Genomic DNA, 22,609 nt, shown 5'->3' on the forward strand with positions numbered 1-22,609 from the left:
TGGTAGTGTTGAAAACTGCAGACACCACTTTTGGTGTTTATAGGTGATTAAAAGTTCACAGAAGATGCAAGGGGAGATGTTGGGAACTTATTCGCAAAACTGACATTGATCATGTCAAAGTGTTGTTTGAAGCTGTGGTGGGGATCCGTTTTCCGTACACGAATGCAACATTTCCTTCAGGAACAGTCTTTCGGGGCCAAAGTGCCAGTTGTGGGTCAGACCAGAGGCGAACATCAGGCAGAGCAATAGACATGGTTCTTATAGTAGGCTGCATTCCCTCCATGCAAAATCCAGGTGTTTCTATGTATATATCTCTACATACAGGGAAGCAGTAGACACTATCCTGGTTCAAGGGCACATCCATCCAGGTAAAGGTGTTTGAAAGGAATGAGGCTGAGAGAGACTTCAGAGAAGTGTGACTAACCCAGCAGTTGCATGTGGAGGAGCGGGGAATCGAACCCGGTTCACCATATTACGAGTCCACTGCTCTTAACCACTACACCACACAGGATAAACAATATTGAGCTAGATGGACTCTGCATAAGGCAGTGTCATGTGTTCCTATGATTGGTGACATTCCTGTCCCCCTTCTTGTTCTCTCAAGTCAGAGCTAGAGGCTGGCCAGAGGTAAAGCTCTGGCGATGAGGTGAGAAAAGGTGCCGATTTCTTTCTATGTGCTGCTTTGGCTTCTAATGTGCTGCTTGGGAGGGATAATATAGTCTTTTAGCCCAGACCTGGCTGGCTGCCACAGACTTCATCCATTGAACTCTTCAGGCCAAGGTGTCTGTTGCCTAATCTTTTTTTATATATAAATCCTTCTTTTAACTACAGATAAGCAGTAAAAGTAATAAAGCCCTCCTTTCCAATTTTGTGAAAGAACCATCCATGAAATGTGTCTAATGCACTGACATGTGTGGAATGATTAAAATCCCTAGCAGACAGGAAAAGTAGATTGTAAACCTGCATCACTTGTGGTTATGCAATTGAACTGACAGTTGTTGTGTTTGAAGTGCTGTCCCTGTAATGGAGTGTCCTTGAGCTGTCGGAGCAATGAGTGGGTGCTGTCTTGTCAGAAGCAAACATCCAGCTTTCTGCAGAAGTTGCCTGTTTTGCTTGACGCTCTCAAGACTCTGGTTACAGACCCAGTGCCAATTAGCTACTTAAGCTCAGACTGAGAGCAAAATTTAATACGGTTGGTCCAGGTGAAAAGATACTGAATATTGATGGAGATGGTACCCTTCTTATATATTCCTACATGAATGGCACTCAAGACTCCAGCAGCTTTCCTTTTCCTTTCAAGCCAAAGCAAACAAATTGCCAGGCCATGCAAGCAGCCTGGGGGCCGTTTCTTGTTCTTTTTGCTTACGTTACTCTGCCAGTCTGTAAACTAGTGGTAGCCAACATGGTCCAAACAATACGACAGCTGCACCTGCTAAGTGAGATGGCCCAATGGTCTGACCTAATATAAAGTAATGTGTTTGGAAGCTTTTTCTGAAGGTAGCACTTTTATGCTGAGAGCAAAGGAGGTGGAGTGCTTAGGGTAGGCTTCCTCAACCTCGGCCCTCCAGATGTTTTTGGCCTACAACTCCCATGATTCCTAGCTAGCAGGACGAGTGGTCAGGGATGAAGGGAATTGTAGTCTCAAAACATCTGGAGGGCCAAGGTTGAGGAAGCCTGGCTTGACTAGGATTGGATTCAAATTTCACTTAGCCATGTGTGCGAGGTGACCTTTGGCCAGTCACCCAATTTAAACTTAACCTGCTTAAAGCTGGGGTGGGTGGGAGGAGGACCACATACAGCATCCATGAGCTCCTTTGAGGAAAGATAGCTAATTTTATTACATGTATATTCTATCTGATGCATTGTTACTATATACATTTTTTCCCTAGTATGAGTGGTAGACAAGACTGTATTACTAGCTTTGGGGTTGGATCCCAAAAGACTCATAACTTAATAGTTATCTATACCTTTGAGCTGTAACAGAAACCTCTCTAAAAAGTGCTGAAACTCTTCAGTAGTCTTTTGGGGGCAGTGTGGGGAACTGTAGTAGGAAGGAGTCAGTGCCCATTGTACCCCCAAATTGGGGTGCAATCTGGATTTGTGCAAAGAAAAATATAAAGGACACCAACAGTGCCCATGAGTCTTTTGTATGCTTGAAGGCCTTTAGCACATGTCATGGGGAGGAGGTGTGGCTCAGTGGTGAAGTCCATGCTTGGCAAACAGAAGGTTGCAGATTCAGTCCTTGGCATCATCTCCAGATAAGGCTTGGAGACCTGGCTAGCCACTGCTAGTCAGGGTAGAAATGCTGAGCTAGAAGATCAGTGGTCTGACTTTGAATAAAGCAGCTTCCTCGTGTGGAATTTTGGCCTTTTTCAGTCATACGCTTAATCCTCTTTGGCTCAGCATTCCCCAAGATTTATTGCAGCACCATTCACAGTCTCCCTTTGATGAAACATCAAATAGACTAGGCACCTTCAGCGCACTAGGGTATTGGATGATCCATCTGGGAAAGCAGAAGTGTGTGTGTGTGTGTGTGTGTGTGTGTGTGTGTGTGTGTGTGTACTGCTCACAATCATCTCAGGAATATTTTACCATCTCCAAAAATGGAAACTAATTACAGCCATTCAAATGATCCCAAAATCCAATTGCATTTACTTGAACAGATGCAGGGGACAATTGTGTTTTTACTACAGAAGTAACAGATGCAACAAAACATGTCTCTCCTGTATTGGTTTCCGTAGCCACAGTAGGTACTGTAACCCTCCAACAGTTTGACTTCATCCCCAAAGGCACAATTCTCCACTACTGTGTGAAACTGTGTACTCGTCATCAGTATTTGCAATTTTGTTGAGTGCCTTAAAATGTCCACCCATTTTTTAATAGCCTAGCACAAAGAAGGTTTATGTTCTGTATGCAGAGGGACACACACTTGTAAAATTTCACCTCACCACTAGCACTAGATTTTAGCTTTGTAGGGCTGGATATGATGTCAAAAGGGGCTTGTATGTGTGTTTATGTATTTAATGATCATCTCAGACTTTTAGTATTCAGGAATAGAGAGGTATTTGAAAGTTACTGAAATTTATCTAACATAATGGTGACTGAAAAATAATAATAAACATGGTTTAAGAAGCCTGGAAAGATCCACTTACCAGAAAATATTAGAAAAACTAGTATGTTAATTTAGAAAAATTACCAAAGAAACCATGGATGGAAAGTATAAAACCTTGATTTCTTTTTGATGACTATCTGGTCACCCGATAACATAATTTCTTTGGGTGGCTCACAAAACAAATGTTATTGAAATAAAATACAAACTGATAAGTAAAACACAGCTATTTAAAATTAAATGTAAGTCCATAAGTTATTTAAAAGTTCTGGGCGGGCAAAACGGTAGTCAACTTGTGCTATAAAGACCCAAAAGATGGCTCCAGGTGAATCACTCTAAGAAGGCTGTTCTATAACTGGGGTGCCATTACAAAAAGGCCCTCTTCCATCCTACCTCACTCCATTTATCATGTATACTTAGAGCAGGACCTCTGAAGAGAATCTTGAAAATAGCCCCAAACAAGTGTGTTAATGCTGGGCATTAAGAGAAACAGAAGAGTGTTCAAGCTCTGTGAAAGGCAAATAGAGTGGGAAATTCAAAGGTGAATTGTAGTGCTTGACAAATGGAACATTGGCTGAAAAATATACCAAATAGGGTGATTTTTGTTCCTTGGCCATTAGTAATCACCATCGGCATAAATCAATTAAATAAGAAAAAAATACTATATCTTAGTCAAATAAAATATAGATAGGTAGCCGTGTTGGTCTGCCATAGTCAAAATAAAAAAAATTCTTCCAGTAGCACCTTAAAGACCAACTAAGTTAGTTCTTGGTATGAGCTTTCGTGTGCATGCACACTTCTTCAGAAGTGTGCATGCACACGAAAGCTCATACCAAGAACTAACTTAGTTGGTCTTTAAGGTGCTACTGGAAGAATTTTTTTTATTTTAAATAAAATATAAATACTATGTGGCACCTTCTAGGTGCAAGAAGACACCCGGAAAATTAAAGCACAGGATTTCTGGTGAGTAATGTTGATTTGGCATAATAGACAGATTAAATCCTATCCTAACCAGAGATTGACCTAGCTAGCCTCTGTTACATTTTGCAGCATCAATATCCAGAAAAAACTTTAGATTGTAAAACAGTAGAAATGTTGTATAGATAACTGTCGGAGAGCATCAGGTAAATGAGAAACTACTTGGTTTTATCTTAACCTCATTACATCTCCTAGGAGATAGCAAAATAGATCAGTGCTAATTGAACCACAGCTGTACTTCTTGATAGAAGTTGCAGGGGACAATTGTGTTTTTACTGCAGAAGACTGACACAGTTACTCTGCGTAGCTTGTTTCAGAGACTGAAACCCCATTGTCTTAATGGTCCTGTTCTGAAAGCTAATGCTACTACTTTATACAACAACCTGTTTAACTAATGTGATTAATTTGACACAGTAGCCCTATACAAGTGTTCTATTTAATGAGCATGTTGAGGGGGCAGGGGGCCATGCTGAGTAGCACCACCACCAGCCATGCTGTGCGTGCTTGGTAGTGCTTCTCGCTGGCATGTACACACAGCACAAATGTCTGCTGGAAGGGGGGGCGTTACAATTACAGCTCTTCTCAAAGGCCAGCAACTATTTCTGCTGTGTGCACAGATGCAAAGGCAAGAGCTACACAGCCCAGCCCTGTTTCTCCCACCCCCACCCCCACTGTATTGGTTTAACTTGTAAGCAGAACTTCGAGGTAGGCCTTTTCTAGTCCTGGATTTTAGGTATTCAGACACCCATGTGCGCAGAGGGAGTTGATATGGTAGCCTGGCCAGCTAGCTTGCTGCATTCTAATTGCTGTTGATTGACAAAATATGCCTCCAATTTTTGTGGTCCATTTCCTTCCTGTGCATTAGAATTGTTGATGTTGCAATGTTTCTCTTTTTATATATATGCAAAATTCAACTATTTCCATGGGTGACAATCAATTCCGTTCAGATCTGTCTTCCCTCGTGCCCCACCCCACTGCCTTTCTTCAAGGATGTTGGAAGGATAAAGAACAGTTCAAATGCTTAACGATGGCTAAGAGAAATGATTGATTGTCTTATTCTACTACCCTTCTAAATGGAATTATTTAATAATGGAAAAGTATGGACTTGACAAGTTCCTCATAGGAAGTTTATGACCCCCCTTCCCTCCCTCCCTTTCTGTCTTCACTTGTTCTACCATGACTGTTCTTCATCATTTTTTTGAAATTTATTTAGATTTATAACCTGGTACATAATACCAAAGGGAACCTGTCTTTAAGCCCTAAAGGCCCACTCCCATTCCTAAGTGGGAGTGTAAGAACATGCACATCCTATCCGCTGAAATATCAGTGCAACAACCATCTCCTACTCCTTATCTCTGCAGATTAAGGGGGCTTCCCAGTTGCACGAAATATAAATATTTGGGGAAGTCAACCTCTACATTTTCTCAAGGCTTGCCATGGTGCATTCAAGTACCGCAAAGTAATCACAGTTCTGTGGTGGGCAGTATGTAACCCAGCTGAAAAGAAGGGCTAATGTAATGTACTAGGGGTCTCCTCACCCCTGTCCCTGCGTAAACCCTGCATTGTTCCCAAATCTGCTCTGGAGAGTTTGGTGAACCCCAGAAGAGATGTTGGGGGGCATGTGGCAGGACGAGAGGTGAGGATTGTTCCATTGTGCAAGGAGATCTCCTGCTGGTGACAAAATGAGCTGCATAGCACTGTGTTGAATGTAACCCTAAATGTTTGACGATGAGCAAAGTATAGAAGAGATGTATTATTTCTTATTTCAAATCATTTTCTTAACATTCCAAGGAGGCTGACTGTCTAAATACACCAAGTTAAAAAAGCATTAATAAACGACAAGAATATGACTGGAAGCAGTACAAAGTAGCCCTTAAAACAAGACCATTCAATAGGCAGGTTTGGGAGGAGCTAAGCCTCCCTGGAATCAGCTGGACCCCGAGCCAGTCCCACTACTGCCGTGCCCCCTCCACCTTGAACCCCCAGCTGCCATGCATGGCAGGGGTGCAGATGCAGTGGTAGCTCTGCTGCTCCTTAAAGTCCTGCCACTCAGTGGCCAGAGTCTGGATCATTCACTAAACTCTCTGTCATGCCAGTTCTGAAATTCAGATCCTGATGGTTAGGAACATGGCAGGTCTCAGCAGCCTCCAGTTCACTTCCTCCCCCAACTGGAGACCCCCATGCAAGGCATCAATTCCTGCCATAGTGAATAGTGCAATGGCAGCACCCCATGGATCGCAAGAAATCTGAGCATGGACGTCAACATGTCCCAGGAAAAATTAAATTTCTCATCGCTGTAGTTTTTCAAGCTGCAGGGAAGGAGGCGTGTGTACTCTGAGCTGGGACAGATTTCTAGTTTTAAAAGTGCAAAATACCGTAACTCAATTGCAGTATACTATGTAGAGTTATTAAAGGGATGCGGGTGGCACTGTGGGTTAAACCACAGAGCCTAGGACTTGCCGATCAGAAGGCCGGCGGTTCGAATCCCCGCAATGGGGTGAGCTCCCGTTGCTCGGTCCCTGCTCCTGCCAACCTAGCAGTTCAAAAGCACGTCAAAGTGCAAGTAGAGAAATAGGTACTGCTCTGGCGGGAAGGTAAACGGCGTTTCCGTGCGCTGCTCTGGTTCGCCAGAAGCGGCTTAGTCATGCTGGCCACATGACCCGGAAGCTGTATGCCAGCTCCCTCGGCCAATAAAGTGAGATGAGCGTCGCAACCCCAGAGTCGGCCACGACTGGACCTAATGGTCAGGGGTCCCTTTACCTTTATGTAGAGTTATGAGATAAGCCTTACAACAAGAACAGGGGTCGGCAAGGTTTACCTCACCTGAGCTGGTTCACTCCTGCAGAGATTGCTCCGTGGGCCGTGCTCTGCGCGGACGCAATTCCCAGTGTCTGCATCTGTGCAGATGCGATTTCCGGCGCCATGGAAGCGAGTCCTCCTCCACTCTGCGCCGGTTTAGCACAGCGTGTGGGGACTCACCGAGTGGGTGACTCGGTTCTGGGGTGGCTCGTGGGCCGTTTAAACAACCCCTGTGCTAGAAACTCCTTTTGAAAGCCTACATGAAGATTTAAATCAAGTTAGATGGTAAAGTACTCTGCTTAATAGCCTTTTCTGAAGCCCTTCAGTATTCTTTTTAACTCCCTTCAACCTATTTCATGACAAAATATACCATATTTTTCTGTGTATAAGACGACCCCTATTTTTTTAAACCCAAAATTAAGAAATTAAGTTGCTTAGCTTTTTTTTGGGGGGGGGAGGTCACTTCCGCCCGTCGCTCACCCACCTGCCCACCACTGTTGATCGCTTGCCACTGCCAATTGCACACCTCGCCTAAGCCGCCAATTGTCTGCCCACCCACCGCCACCAACAGCCCTTCCACCCACTTGCCACAGCCACCAAACACCACAGCCAATCGCCAGCAGGCCTTGCTGCAGCCGCCAATCACACGCCCAATCGCCGTTGCCAATCTCCTGTTTGCTGCTGCCATTAATCGCACGTCCCCCCTCTGCATTCATTATCTGTGTATAAGACAACATCCAATTTTTGCCTATTTTTTTAAGCAAAAAGCATCGTCTTATACAGTGAAAAATACGGTATCTGCTTTCACTTATTTCACTTCCAGTTCTAAAATCATGTGTGGGTGGAAAGAGAAGAGTTGTGTTGTGAAGTGAAGAGACTGGGGCTTGTTTATTTGTATAGTGCAGATCTTTTCTTAGCTCTTTGCGTGTTGTCGAAATGAAGTGCTTGGATTTCCTGTGGATTTCTGCTACTGACACATTGCTTTAAATGAACAAATTTACTTTCAATCAAAACTCTGAACGTTCATCCGGTAGCAACTTAAAGGTTTCCCTCGTCTTGTGAAAACAGCTTTAATGGAATCCACTCTAGCATAAAGGTCACCTTCTTTTTAATGACTTGCTTTTTACTTTCATACCCTTGGCAATTGATAGAGATTGCGCAGTATGAGATGCTGAATGTCTTCAGGTATTGGATTTTTAAACATATGTGCTTTTGAAAGGAAATGTATATTTTTCCCTGGGTGAGGCGGACAGTGGCCATAAATTACTGCCTGTTTGGCCACTCAGGGATGATGGTCTGTAAGTGCATTGCCGTGTGTGTCATTATGGATAAGTTTTTTGTTTGTTGCAGTATAACTGTGTGATGAAATGATGGCATTCAACAACACAAAAATTATACAGCCTGCTGTGATGTTCAGTCTTATATCCTGATCTTTCCTGGTCGGTCCATAAGCAGCAGAGAACCCAGGGAGTGCAGTGAGAGTCTTGACAGGATTGTGACAGGAGTTGGTTGCGCACGGCCTTCAGGAGGGTTAATTCAGATACAGAAGCAGGAAGGGTTTGTAGATAAAGGCATCTGTCACTCAGCCCAACATGGGTGAGAGAGTCCTTAAAAATGGACTGTGATATACAACCTTTGTCCTTCCCATCAGGGATTCATCAGGTCCCTTACTGACCACCAGCCTGGCAACTTTACTCTTGAGGAAACCAGAATGTCTTGCTGTAAGTAGTAAGTTAAGGTTCAGAGAGGTTTTGGCCACAAAGCTCCATTTATTTTCAACCTCTTTTTTCCCGTTTGCCTTCTGCCTTTCCTTCTATCTTTAATAAAACCATTCATTCATTCTCTTTACTGAGTTTACATTTATCTTTACATTTATCAAAAGAGAAAGAAACACACAATTTGCTCTCAATATATTTCCAAACCAGTTTTCTCTCCCCACTCCCTCCAACCTTAAGAGTCAGCAGGACTCATCCAACTTTCTGTGATACTTTACTTCATTAAGGAACAACTCATAATTTGTAATGGTAATACTGCTGATCAATGGCAGAGAAAGACAAACATAGGAGACTGCAGCCTTGAGAGGCAGAAGGAGCAGGTAAATTGCTTGGAGCAGATGACTTATGTCCCCTCCAAGAAACAAAAATAATGAAGATAAGATACCAGACCACATTGCAGCAATAACTTAATTATAAAAACAATTGTAGCTATAAAGCAAAAATATGCAAAACATTCCATGTCTAAAAACAGTTAAATTTGGTTCCAGTGCAGTATTTCCACAGCCTTCACTAGAAGCCAAATGATAAGCGAATCTCAGCAAAAATGGGTGTAGTAAAGATCCCAACTATCATTACTGGTAATTGCATTAAGATCTTCAGGTATGCAGTATTTTGGTATTTTTAAAGAAGCCATTCAAATGTAGAGCAATTTGTTTTCAAAGGTTGCTTCAAATGGAAGCATCAGAAATCTCAAAAGAACCTACAGTTTGTGATAGAAAAACTTTTAAACAAACTAGGAGACACAGCTTCCTTGAGGAACCTGAAATCCAGTTCACGTTGGCTCCACATTCCATCATACCTAGACTGTGAGAAGGCCAGTGTGAATGGACTTGTGGGTAGGGTGTCTGAGGTAGGTCTGGAGTGAAAGTCCTACCAGTTACAAAGGGACAAGGAAGGGAATGTACCTCTGCCTAAAGTTTCGCTCAGTTGGATTGGGGACTTTGCTGATATGAACCTAGATGAGCTTGGGAAATGCATAGCTTTCTTGCCCCTGAGAGTCAGCTGTTTCCCTGGACTGTGATTTGTGTGCTTGTAAAAATCAGCCTTCAGAGGCTTTTTATATAAGCCGTAATTAGGATTCAGAACTTGTATGTGCAGCAGGGAACACTTTTCGGGAGGGAGGGAATTATTATCTGTAGGTTCTTCATTGTACATGCAGATATTTGCTTGAAACTCAACAGTTTTGGCTCTGCTCTAGTTAATATGTTGTAAACAGACCCTCATAGGTTAAAGGATCTGCCATAAACCGTGACCATCAAATGTGGCACCGTATTTTGCTTAGAAACGGCACCATTTTGTCTTGAGTGGTATTCTTCCTTGTGTCTTCTGTAATCTTTAAGCTGTTTCTTTTTAAGCTTACTCCAAATCTCTGCCTTCTTTCATGGCAGAACAAGCATTCCTCTCTCTGTTTCACCTTTATTGTTTATATTAGTTTTAGAAGTTTTGGCACAAAGAATAAGATGCAATCAAGAGATTAAAGGAATAAGGGTGGGACAAAGACAATACAAATTAATAGCATTTGAAGATGACTTGGTGATCTCTGTAGAAGAACCAATAGAGTCAGTTCCAGTGGCGTAGCGTGGGGCGTGCAGGGGGGGCCGGCCGCACCGGCCGCAACATCTGGGGGGGGCGCGCTCACACTCGCAGCTCTCTGCCCCCTGCTAAAATCCATGGGTTAGGGGGCGCAAATTACTTGCCTTGCCCCGGGTGCTGACAACCCACGCTACGCCACTGGTCAGTTCCGAAATTTGTTTGGAGAAATAGCAGGTCTTAAAATTAATAAAGATAAAACCAAGCTCCTGGTAAAAATATGAATGATGAGAGTAAAAATAAGTTACAAAATGTATCAGGTCTAAAGAAGGTTAAGTATTTAGGTGTATGGTTAATAGCAAAGAATATAAATTTATATAAAGATAATTATTTGAAAACCTGGGATTATTAAAAGAAATTTGCAAATGTAGCATAGAATGAAACTTTCGTTGCTGGGCAGAGTGTCAACCATAAAGATGAATGTATTACCAAGAATGTTATTTTTGTTTCAAGCAATACCAGTGATCTGCAAGACAGATTGCTTCAACAAATGGCAAAAAGTTATTTCTAAATATCTCTGGCAAGAGGGAAAACTGAGAACAAAATAGAAAATACTGACATGAAAGAGAGAGGAGGTGCCAAATATGAGGTTATATTATGAAGCATCTTGTCTGCGCTGGCTGAAGGAATGGTTAATAAGCATAGGGCTTATTAATTGGCATGCTAAGGTGTCAGAGTGCTGATCCTAAGCAACCTATGATGAAGCATTAACACCAGCTGACTGTCTTTCTTGCTTGGAAGCGGGAACTGCATATCTCCTGTTCAGGCCAAATATGTTATATACTGTAGTGCTGAGAAATCGAGAAGAATGAACACAAGCTACAGGGAAGTGGGGGGGGGGGAGGACCCTAGGTAATAAAGAAGGAAGAGAGAATCGAATTAAATAAATTACCCATAGCTTGTGTTTATTCCTCTTGAGTTCTAATAAAGGAAGCAGAAGGAAGTTATCTGCAGATTAATGCTCTTGTGTCTCTGCTGTGCCCTTTCATTATGAATAAAGAGCCTTGGTACAAGTGAAGCAGTTAACATTCTGTGAAGTGTGTGCGAAGACACTCCAGAAAAATTTCAAGGGACCACTCCTACATTTCTCTAAACTTTAATAGCAGGTACATGCAAACTGATTAGTGGGGGAAAGGGTAACACACTGGTTATTTTACATCTTTGGCACTGATGTGTGATTGATTTTATCATGTTTTCATTCCTTGACACTGGGGGCCAGAGTCAATCCTAAACCAATTAGTGCTTGTAGATTTACTAGTTCAGGTCTATAAGCAACCATCTGTTGGTGTGCACTGATCGCAAGACATTTCTGCCCATCTATGGAATTGGGTGGCAAATTTTAACATTGCTTTTCCCTTTGTGTATCTGATGGTGTGTTTTGAAAACAACATTGTTGCGTGTCGAAATGACCACCTGATTATTTATGCTGCACATAGATCACAGATATCTTCTGAGGGGGCACTTTTGGTGGTTTCCCCGAGCCCTAAGGTTGGGTTGGCTTTCACTAGGCACTAAGGGACTCGCTACCAAATAGTGGTTCAGTGGGAACTATGTCTCCCTTTTTTCAGATGTCTTTTGAAAACTATAATGTTTAGACAAGCCTCTCCAATACTAATTTTCTCTTCTTAAACCATCAGCATATATCAATGCTTTATTGATGTTTCTAACGATGCTTTTATGGGTGCTTTTTAGTGATCTTATTTTTGTACGCTGTATACTGCTTTAATGTATGTTTTATGGAAGTGTGGATTATAAATCTGCAAATAAATAAATAAATCTGTTAGGAATGAAAACAGGATTGGTTGTGTGAGTATGCCTTGAGCATTGGGAGTTGTAGCTCAATGACACCTGGAGACCCAAGGTTGGGAGAAGCTGGTCTAGATGATAAAGATGTCTACAACTTGTCCTTTAAGTGGTTGTGTCAATTTATTGCCATGGATCAGCTTTGTGATTAATAATGCATGGTCCTGCTTTTGTATGTAGAAAGTACATCAATAAAGTAAATTGTATGAAAAAGTGTGACCTTTTTCAGGATCCAGGGGAGAGCCCGATGAATAATTCAAAGTGCATCTCAACCTGGAAGGTGTAAACCTGATAGTTCTGATAATGCAGTAGTGAATTAGCTGTATAAGTTTGCACTTAACCGCTGTTGTCAGGCTGTTCTCGAAACCAAGAGATAATTGGAACATTATGGAAAATCAAGTTGACGTTAAATAAGTCTGAAAATAAACTATGTTGGCTTTTTATAAATGTATTTAGCCAACCGGCCCATCATTTTTTTTAAGCCTGGAATCTCATTACCTTTTATAATTTAGGGGTGATCAATGTGTACATTAAAGTGTCCGGTGCATTTTGTACTGGCATAGCTAGTAAAAAAATCTATACTGCAGATGTAATGGGGGAAAGTCACTATGTAAGTCACAGAGGTGAATGGAAAGGGTGACAGGGCAAGTGGCAGAAGTTCACCTCTAACTTTCTTGCACATCTTGTAGGAGCTGACCCAGGTCAAAAATCTGGTGCCCTCCAAATGTTTTAGAATACAGTGGTGCCCCGCAAGATGAAATTAATTCGTTCCGCAATTTTTGTCGTCTAGCGAATTTTTCGTCTTGCGAAGCACGAAATCCCATAGGAATGCATTGAAAATCAATTAATGCATTCCTATGGTCAAAAAAAAGTCCAAACAAAGCCAAATTTGGTACAACAACAGTTTATTAACTGCTCTTTAAAGTCACACATACTGTAAAGAGCAGTTCAAAAATTTAAGGGAAAATAAATTAACTTTATAAACAAAACATGTCTTTGTTTTTAGTCAAAGAAAAAAAGGCGCGAGACGTTTTCGTCTTGCGAAGCAAGCCCATAGGGGAAATTCGTCTTGCGAGGCAAATCGCGAACGGAAAAAACTTTCGTCTAGCGAGTTTTTTGTATTGCGAGGCATTCGTCTTGCGGGGCACCACTGTATAACTCCAGTCAACCCCAGCCACCATTACCAATAGTCAGGGATGATGGGAGTTGCAGCCAAAAGCATCTAGAGGGCACCAGATTCTGTAAGTTGGTTTAGCACTGCCTGTATAAGTTAGAGTACTGTGGTACCTTAGGTTAAGAACTTAATTCGTTCTGGAGGTCCGTTCTTAGCCTGAAACTGTTCTTAACCTGAGGTACCACTTTAGCTAATAGGGCCTCGCGCTGTCGCCGTGCCACTGCCATGTGATTTCTGTTCTCATCTTGAAGCAAAGTTCTTTACCCGAAGTACTATTTCTGGGTTTGCGGAGTCTTTAACCTGAAGCATCTGTAACCTGAGGTACCACTGTATCCTGAGACGTGGGCTTGCAAACACCCCTCTCCCTCTTCCTTCTGCAGTTATACGAGAGGAGGACTTAGGCACACAATCCAGACTTGTTCCATGCAAACCAAAGAACAGGGTTTAGCACAAGCCATCTTTATCATCTTTGTCTTGAAGATTTGAAATTAACCAGAGTTGGTTATAAGCCACAAAATCTGGTTTGTAGGAAACAAGCCATGATTTGGTGAAAGCAACACTAAAAACTGCTAGGAGGGAAAGGGAAGAGGGCACAGACTCAAGTTTTTCTGTAGCTTTTCCCAGTTCATGCACACAACACTATGGTTTAGTGCTCTGTGTCAACTGGGCCACTTCGGTGGGGTTTTTTTAGGTTGCAGGACTCTCCTGAAAAATCAGCGGTTGTAATAGAGAATCTTTCTCTCTTCTCTGCTGCACTGAGCAGGCACTCAGCCAACCAGCCAGTCAGTCTGCAGACCTGCTTCCCACAGAGAGAAAAAATGTCTCATCAAGAAAGAAAAGCGTGCTTAATCTGGTAAGGTCAGGAAGAGAATGGAAGAGACAGGATGAGAAAGAGGGAGGAGGAAAGTTTCAAAAAATGTTTGGTGAATGTAGAGAGGACATCTGTCATGGATGCTTTAGTTGAGATCCATGCACCGCACGGGGTTGCAATAGATGACCCACTACAATTCTATGATTATGTGAAAGTAGAAATTTATTTGGAAGTTCACAGAATGCATTCATGCCGGCTGTTGTTAACACCACATGAAGTGATTGTAGCATTTAACCTGAACATGTTTGTGACCATGTGTTGATATTAACGGCTGACAGACTGACAGCTGTGTCAAACAGCCCTTTCACAAAGGAGCAATAAAACCCTTAAACAAAAATGTAAGTCATTATGCAACACCTAAGCAGCCTTCATTGTTACTTTTTGCCACTGTAACTTGACTAACTTGATTATTTAAAATCCTTGTGTTGCTTTGTAAGCCTTCAACAATATGTGAAACTTTTAAAGTGTTTTTGGAACACAAGGGCTATTGCTGGTTTCATCACTCCAGCCACCCATATGTGAACATGTGTGCAGTGATCGTCTTTAACTGAAAGGGTTAAGGAAAGGTTATGCAGTGCAATGCTCAATAATCAAATACTTTTAAAAACAGCAGCATGTTTCTTTAATTTGTTAATCCTATCTGAGAATTTAATGAACCCCGCTCTCCATGGTTATGACATGGATATATGTGCACATACCAGGAGGCAGGGATTCTCTTAAGCTGGCTTTCTCAACCTCGGCCCTCCAGATGTTTTTGGCCTACAACTCCCATGATCCTTAGCTCCAAAACATCTGGAGGGCTGAGGTTGAGGAAGCTTGCTCTTAAGTCAAATGTCACATGTGATGTTCAATGCATCATGAGGATCTGCTTTGGTGGGTGTGCAGGAGGGATCACATGTAAACCTTTGTAGCACTCAAAGCAGATCTTTCTATTATCCTACCCAGTAGGGCAGGGACGCAGGTGGCGCTGTGGGTTAAACCACAGAGCCTAGGACTTGACGATCAGAAGGCCGGCAGTTTGAATCCCCGTGACGGGGTGAGCTCCCATTGCTCGGTCCCTGCTCCTGCCCCCCTAGCAGTTCGAAAACACGTCAAAGTGCAAGTAGATAAATAGGTACTGCTCCGGCGGGAAGGTAAACGGCGTTTCCGTGCGCTGCTCTGGTTCGCCAGAAGCGACTTAGTCATGCTGACCACATGACCCGGAAGCTGTACGCCGGCTCCCTCGGCCAATAAAGCAAGATGAGCGCCGCAACCCCAGAGTTGGTCACGACTGGACCTAATGGTCAGGGGTCCCTTTACCTTTACCCAGTAGGGCAGTTTTTCTACAGTGTAATGGAAAGTTTTATTGGATGCTTAAACCGCAATCCTGTGCATATCTACCCTTGGGAACAAAATACGTGAACACCATGGGACTGACTCTTCAGTAAGCAAGCATAGAACTTGTAAGTTTTAAAAGCAGCTATAAGCTTGCACATTTCATCACCGTGACAAGGAATGATTTGGTCACAATAATAAAACTTTAATTTTGGTTTCGAAGAGAGTTTCTGCTACAGTGATATGAGAGGCAGTTTTAAGATTCTGAACTTGGGACATGCCTGCATTGGATTTTTGTTCGGAATTGCTACTAGGATGCTATTTTTAAGAGCAGCCTTCACCATTCTGGCACTTCCATCATTCCTGTAGTCCTACAACATCTAGAGGTTCCAGATGAAGCCTTAGTGAAGGCTGTCTAAGAGGATATGCTTCAGACAAGAGATGATTTATTTTCTCAAGTCCATCTTATCAATTCTGCTTAAGGGGTTTTCGACACACGAGTTAGTGTGAACATCCCTTTTGAATGTGAAAAATGTGGACGACTCTTTGTGGGTCTGCCCTTGGTTCTAGTGCACTATGCGTAAGTTTATAAATCTCTGTTGTGTCAGCCCTTGCCATGTTACTAAACATGGAAAAGTCCCAAATGTGACCTTTTCTCCATGGTAGGGTTGTTCAATCCTTTTTCCAGGTGGACAATTTCCAGAACTATATATTGTTTCAAGTGTAGTTCCACCGTAGATTATACAAAACAGTGCACCGTGTTATTGGCAAATTTATTTCTGATCCCTTCCGCAATGATCCAAAGCATGGATCCTGGTTTGTCACCACCAGCTCAGACCCTTCAATGTATAGTGAAGGGATTTAACTAGCAGATATGCCAAGGAATCAAATTTTCTGTAAATATCCGTTTTGCTCCAAAGTCAAGGATTTTGTTTATTTGTTTGAACCCCAGGGTGTGTCATTGAACACTTGATCACTTTATAGATTTCATGGAATCATAGAGTTGGAAGAGACCACAAGGGTCATCTAGTCCAAACCCCTGCAATGCAGGAATCTTTTGCCCAATGTGGGGCTCAAACTCTCAACCCTGAGATTAATAGTCTCATGTTCTACCGCCATTTTATTAAGGGTGTGCTTATTTTCAGTAAACACCCCCCATGCATGAAATGGAGAGGAAATTTCTTGTTATTTTCTGCATGGCTGTGCATATTTTGAAGAAATCTTTGGCGTGGGAGGGAGTTGGCTTGTTTTTCTTTACAGCCAAGGTGTTCAAAGGTAGGACTTTTACCCAGTTTTTTTTTAATGCAACCACAATCAGAGTTGCCAGTGAACCTCTCCACATCTTTCTGTACTCAGCTCCTTCTGGACTCATTCCTCCTTCTGTGCCAGGTCACCCTGGAAACAACACTAGTGCTGATCTGGCACAGGAAGGGCAATGCGACTGGAAGAAAGTCAGAGGGCTGCAGTGATGGAGAGACTTGCCAGCCACTAAAACTATTGAGACTTTATTCTAAGGGGGGAGGGGAGAGAATTACCCTTAGGGTTCTCATCTGTAAACCCAGCTCTATCCCAAAATTCTCTGATTTCTCGCATGCCTCCTAACCCTTTGGAGATACTGTCTTTTTGTCACCGCTCACAAATACTATAATTCAGTGAGACGGAAAATATCTGCCTGGCGCTACACTTGATTGTCCTTTAACACAGTTTGGAGGGGTTCTTTGGGAGCACTTCATAATGTCCATTTGTTTGGGGTGTCACCCACAGACTTGACCACCTTATTGCTCAGCCTTTGTTGTCCAATGGTCTGTTCATCTCCCTAGCTGGTTTTCTGCTTCTGGTTTATAATTTTATTGCTGTTGTGTCTGTTTCTAATGATGTTCCCCATACTCTACTCTGTGTGTGTGTGTGTGTGCTCGCGCGCACCGAGAGAGAGAGAGGGAGGGAGGGTTTACATTTGAGCAAAACTTCATTCTGCTGAATGAAACTTTCTTGCCTCCAATAGCTTCTTTGTGCTTTATAACCACACTGGCATTGGCTTTGGCTAGGTGCTACCTTTTCTGATCTGTGGTATATATTTTAGCTGAGTTTCTATTGTGGTTTTAAATAACCCTCAGTCTTTCCATAGAGATTTGCCTCTCCTGACTTTCCCTTTAAACTTGTTTTTTTGTACTATTCCCATCCATCTTTTTTAGAAACTCTGTTTGGAAATCAAATGTGCTACTTTGGGCTACTTTCAGCATTGCACTGAAGAATAAATAGAACAATTAATTTTGCTTCTCTGGCTGGACTCATTATCTGTAAGCCTCCTTCAAGTGGACTCTGCTCTGCTCAGATACCAGAAAGGAGCAACACTCTTCTGTGAAATGGAGAATCAATCTGACACTGCAGGAAGAACTTGCTCTGCTCTGTAACACACTTAGCATAATTGTTATTCCAGTGCTGCTTTTTATCATTGCACTTCTGAAAAAAAGAAAATCTCCAGAAATACATGCATTTGTTCTGTGCATAGAATTTGATTTGACTGGAAGGCTAATCAATAAAGTTCTATAATTCATTCTTTGTTCCATGCATTCAAAGTTACACTTACACAGACTTCCAAAGCTATGGATGGAGATGGGAAGTTAGCAGAGAAAAAAGCCACTTCTAGACTGCCCATATCTTGGAGGTGGGATTCAGTCACATACAGTAGTACCTCGGTTTAAGAACAATCCTGTTTATGAATGATTTGGTTTACGAACTCCATAAAACCGGAAGTAGTGTTCCAATTTGCGAACTTCACCTCAGTCTACAAATGGAAACCGAACAGTGGAAGGGCACCAGTGGCGGGAGGCCTCATTAGGGAGAACACGCGCCTCGGTTTAAGAATGAATTTGGTTTAAGAACAGACTTCAGGAACGGATTAAGTTCGTAAACCGAGTTACCACTGTATTGGCAACTTCAGGCTGCACACTTAAAACTGATTTGGAGATCTCGCGCAAACTCACTTCACCAAATGACTGGACTTATACGATAAGGAAATTGACAGGAAAATGCAGTGGGAAGTATGAGATAACACTTGCTTTGGTGCAAATTCATCTATTCCTGCTGCCCGCCCACCCCCAAATCAGCATGAATGCTCAGTACGCAAGTTGTCTGGAAGCTCCCCATAAGGGAAACTTGTAATTTAACTGGGAGGGGGAAATGTGAAACCAGCTTGAAAACAGTTCTGTCGCTGATTCCCGTTACGTTACTGGATTGTTTCAAACCCTTCTTGAGTTCCATCCTTTACTGTATGCCTGTTTTAAATATCCTGTTGACACGTGCCCATACTGTACAATATCAGTCTCACTTCATCCAAGTATTAATCTCCTGGACTGATCTCTTGAATTAATTCTCACATTGATGTATCATCTTTCTTTACAGTTGGGTAAAGACCATATTATACAGAATTAAGATGGTATTTTTGGCAGGAACGTTAATGAAACTAATTAGATGGGCCGTGGGCCAATTCTGCTTCTAAAATAAATGAGGTATTCTAATGCACTGGACTTGCAGAATCTATATCATCTTTTCTTTTCTAGCCACTTATATGCATTGTACATGAAAGGGAGTGAACCCTTTCCTGTAGTGGCAAGAATTTTCTGACTGACTATACTATTATCAGAGTTTAGGGTATATTCCAGCAAGTTAGAGTGCAAAGCAGAGTCAGTGAGGGGTGTGATTTGGTCAGGATATTGACTGCAGGAAAAGTCCCAAGGGCAACATGTCAAGCAAAAATCTTAAAGGAAGATCTCCATGCAATGGTTCTTGTACTTATTTCCATGACAATTTATGGCAAAACATGCAGTAAATATTAAACTGAAATAAATCATCATGTGGATTTGGGGCCCCCAAATCTGCCTAGCCTCCTTGACCCAGGGGCTCCTTCATGAGAGCCCATGTTTATTGAGATATATTTGCCAGACATCCAGATATGTCCTAAAAGCAAATGGCAATGTGCGACCTCTACTGAATGGTTTCACTTGCAGGCTTATTTTACCATAGGATAAATTTGTTCCCTGGATGACACTACTGAGCCAGATGATATTTGTGTGTGAAATTGTGCTTCCTGACCTAGACAGACTCCTATTAGCTTGTGCAGGAGTTCTCTGATGAATGTAATCATGAGACATCTTCTCAGTCAAAGTATGTCACTTGGGCACTCTCTCTTTTATGCTATTTGAGAGCACAGGGTGTGAATCAGGGGTGAATCTGGATGTCAAGATTTGGCTGAAGGAATACCATGGTACCGTCCTATACTTTCTGGCTTTCTTGCGACATGAAGTTTCATAGGCAGAATCCTATTTCTTCAGATGCATTGTTGAAATGCCAGCCATTTTTCTTTACTTTAATTAAATTGAATAAGGGAAGGTGAGAAAAAGTAAAAATTCATTTCTCCTAAAAAAGACAACTTCTGAAGTCACTAAAAAATTTTTTTTATCGTTCTTAGCTGATAACAGATAATTGTGCCATCTGTTGCCCATAGGTTTGGGGATTTTGTTTGTTTTTTAAAAAAGACGACGACATAATGGCTTCCAGCTGCTCATATGTGGATAAATTGGAGGGGAAAGTATGTACCTGGTGAAGAGAGGTGTGTGTGTGTGTGTGTGTGCGAGAGAGAGAGAGAGAGAGAGAGAGAGAGAGAGAGCAAGAGCGCAGAAGCTCATATTTCACTGTTTGATGGGTTACATCTAGGCTCTTGTTATTCAAAAAGCAGAATGCAAGGACTCATGATTCTGTATGAAAACACTCAACTTTAAAAAAACTTTAAAAGAACTTAAAATATTTTCAATCCTGCATTTTCCTTTTTTAAATTGTGCAATGTGTGTAATTAGTACAGTTGCACAAATTATGTTTTCAGTCTTCTTTAAAAAACAACAACACATACTTTGAAACCAAGAATGGCATGAGTCTGCATTTACCGTATTTTTCGCTCCATAAGACGCACCAGACCATAAGACGCACCTAGTTTTTCGAGGAGGAAAACAAGAAAAAAATATTCTGAATCTCAGAAGCCAGAACAGCAAGAGGGATCACTGCGCAGTGAAAGCTGCAATCCCTCTTGGTGTTCTGGCTTCTGGGATAGCTGTGCAGCCTGCATTCGCTCCATAAGACGCACACACATTTCCCCTTACTTTTTAGAAGGGAAAAAGTGAGTCTTATAGAGCAAAAAATACGGTATATTGTGCATATTCTTTATTTTTCACCACACACAAAATCTGCCCCATCATTTTAGGTATTATCTGGTTGTGTTTTCCTAACAGTAAACAGAGAGTATCTTTGGAGTATCCTTACCTTATTAAATGGCAAACACGCTGACAATGCTTTTTATCATTTCCATAAGACCAATTGGTATAGAATTTATGTTAGAATTTTTGGTACACCAGAGACTTGGATCAAGTCATGAGTCTCCTCCTCCTCTAGTTTTTGGGGTTGTAATAACAGCCTTGACGAACTTGGTACCCTCAAGATGTTTTGGACTAAAACGGGTGTGTGTGTGATGGGAGTTGTAGTGTAAAACACCTGGAAGGCACCGGCTGCTGTTGAAATAACAGTGGTATGCAATTGTACAGCAAGCATTTTTTGAAGATTCCTGTTTGACTCATGCTAAGACAAGTGATAGAAATGGAAGACCAACTTTGAGCTTTGAGATTACCAGATATTCAGCTCTTTTAGTAACTAAAGTCTAACTAAGGAAGAGAGCAGTGCCGGGTGGTGGTGGTTAAAAAGGGGGGGGGGATTAAAATGGGAGAGCAATCTAGATGGAGGATGATCATTCATGAGTTCGGGTCATGACCAGGAATTAATTTGATATGGCTGAAAACTGAAAGCTGATGGAGGGATTACAAAGGAATGTGGCTAGCGAGCTAGTAGCATTTCAGGTTGATTCAGAAGGGGGGTGGATAGGGAAAGTAAACATAGCAAATGCATGAACAAAAGGTCTTTCCCTTTTTTTAAATGGAGAAACAACTAGTGTAGATTTACCTGAACTTAAAGAATAGAAAAAGTTCAGAATTTTAAAAAAGTTTTATTTCCTGTTTAGGGGGTTAGTATTGACAGGTAGTCTTAAAAGACATAACTCTGCCACAGGTTTTAGTGAAATATTTGAAAATCCTGTGCCCTAGCTGAGCTGTCTGATCCCAGATGCACAGGTTGCATTCAGTGGAGTTTAGGCTGTTTTCTTTTCAGTTTTATTATTAGCTTTTGCCTTTATTTATTGCTTCTCACAGCCAAAAGGAGACCCAAAGCGATTTGCAAGTAAAGTAAAATTCAAAATTACGGAATAAAATATTCATGAAACAATATGTTGAAAAGCAGCTATCCACTATATTCAGTCGTCCTCCCCCCTCCAGAAAAAAACAACAACATGAAAGAGGTTATCTCTGTGAGAAATGTACAACTCTCTGTACATCTGCTCAAAACAATTAAATAACTCACAGCCATTACATGGCTATAGAAGTGCATTCATCTTGTCCATTCCCCCAACCCCCCAGCCCCCCCCATGTGTTTAACTGCCAACAATATCAATCATCTCATTAAGACTGTGAACCTAATTAGTGCCAATATGGTAACTTTTGTTTGTGTGTGTTTTTTTTTCTTAAGAATGAAGCGGGGATGGGGTGAAGAAGAAAACATTTTAAAATATCTACTTAGAAAATAGTGCTTGAAGGTTGAAAGCTAGCAGCTGCTGCAAAAATTCACTGATTCCCTCACCCTCCTATTTTTAGCATTTGCTTATATTTTTGTTTCTAGGAGGCCTTTGTTGAACATCAAATTGCTTTTGCTTACATGCATTTGCTAGTCTTTGAGAAATGGTGGTTTCCTAGCATTCTGAGACCACCAGGAATTTTGACCACTCTGCGTCTTTAATCATGGTTTCAGCGTTGCCATTGAGTCCAAGATTTCTGGGGCAGCAATCAGCAAAGGGTTGTTACAGATGTAAGTTCTGATTTAGTAGCTCCAGTGAAAGGGAAATACCTTTGTGTGGACATTTTAAGTGTATAGTTGTCCCAGTGTGCTTGGACTTGTACAGTGTCTGACAGAGCTATGGTCATAGTTGCCCCCTGTTGCCCAAGATAGTGAAATTATACTAAAGCTTTCCTACATATTATCTCCTCTTTTAAGTGTAGTTGAATCTATTTTCTTTAATGTCCCATTGCATGCCCATTAAATGACCA

The 22,609-nt window shown here is 41.8% G+C and overlaps 1 protein-coding gene across 3 annotated transcripts in view; it reads left to right on the forward strand.

Moving 5' to 3' along the window:
* Positions 1 to 22,609, forward strand: part of SPSB4 (splA/ryanodine receptor domain and SOCS box containing 4) — a 182,852-nt gene that overhangs the window by 157,857 nt on the left and 2,386 nt on the right. The window lies entirely within an intron of this gene.

Source organism: Podarcis bocagei (assembly GCF_964188305.1).
Source record: "Podarcis bocagei genome assembly, chromosome: 4".
NCBI classification, from domain to species: Eukaryota; Metazoa; Chordata; class Lepidosauria; order Squamata; family Lacertidae; genus Podarcis; species Podarcis bocagei.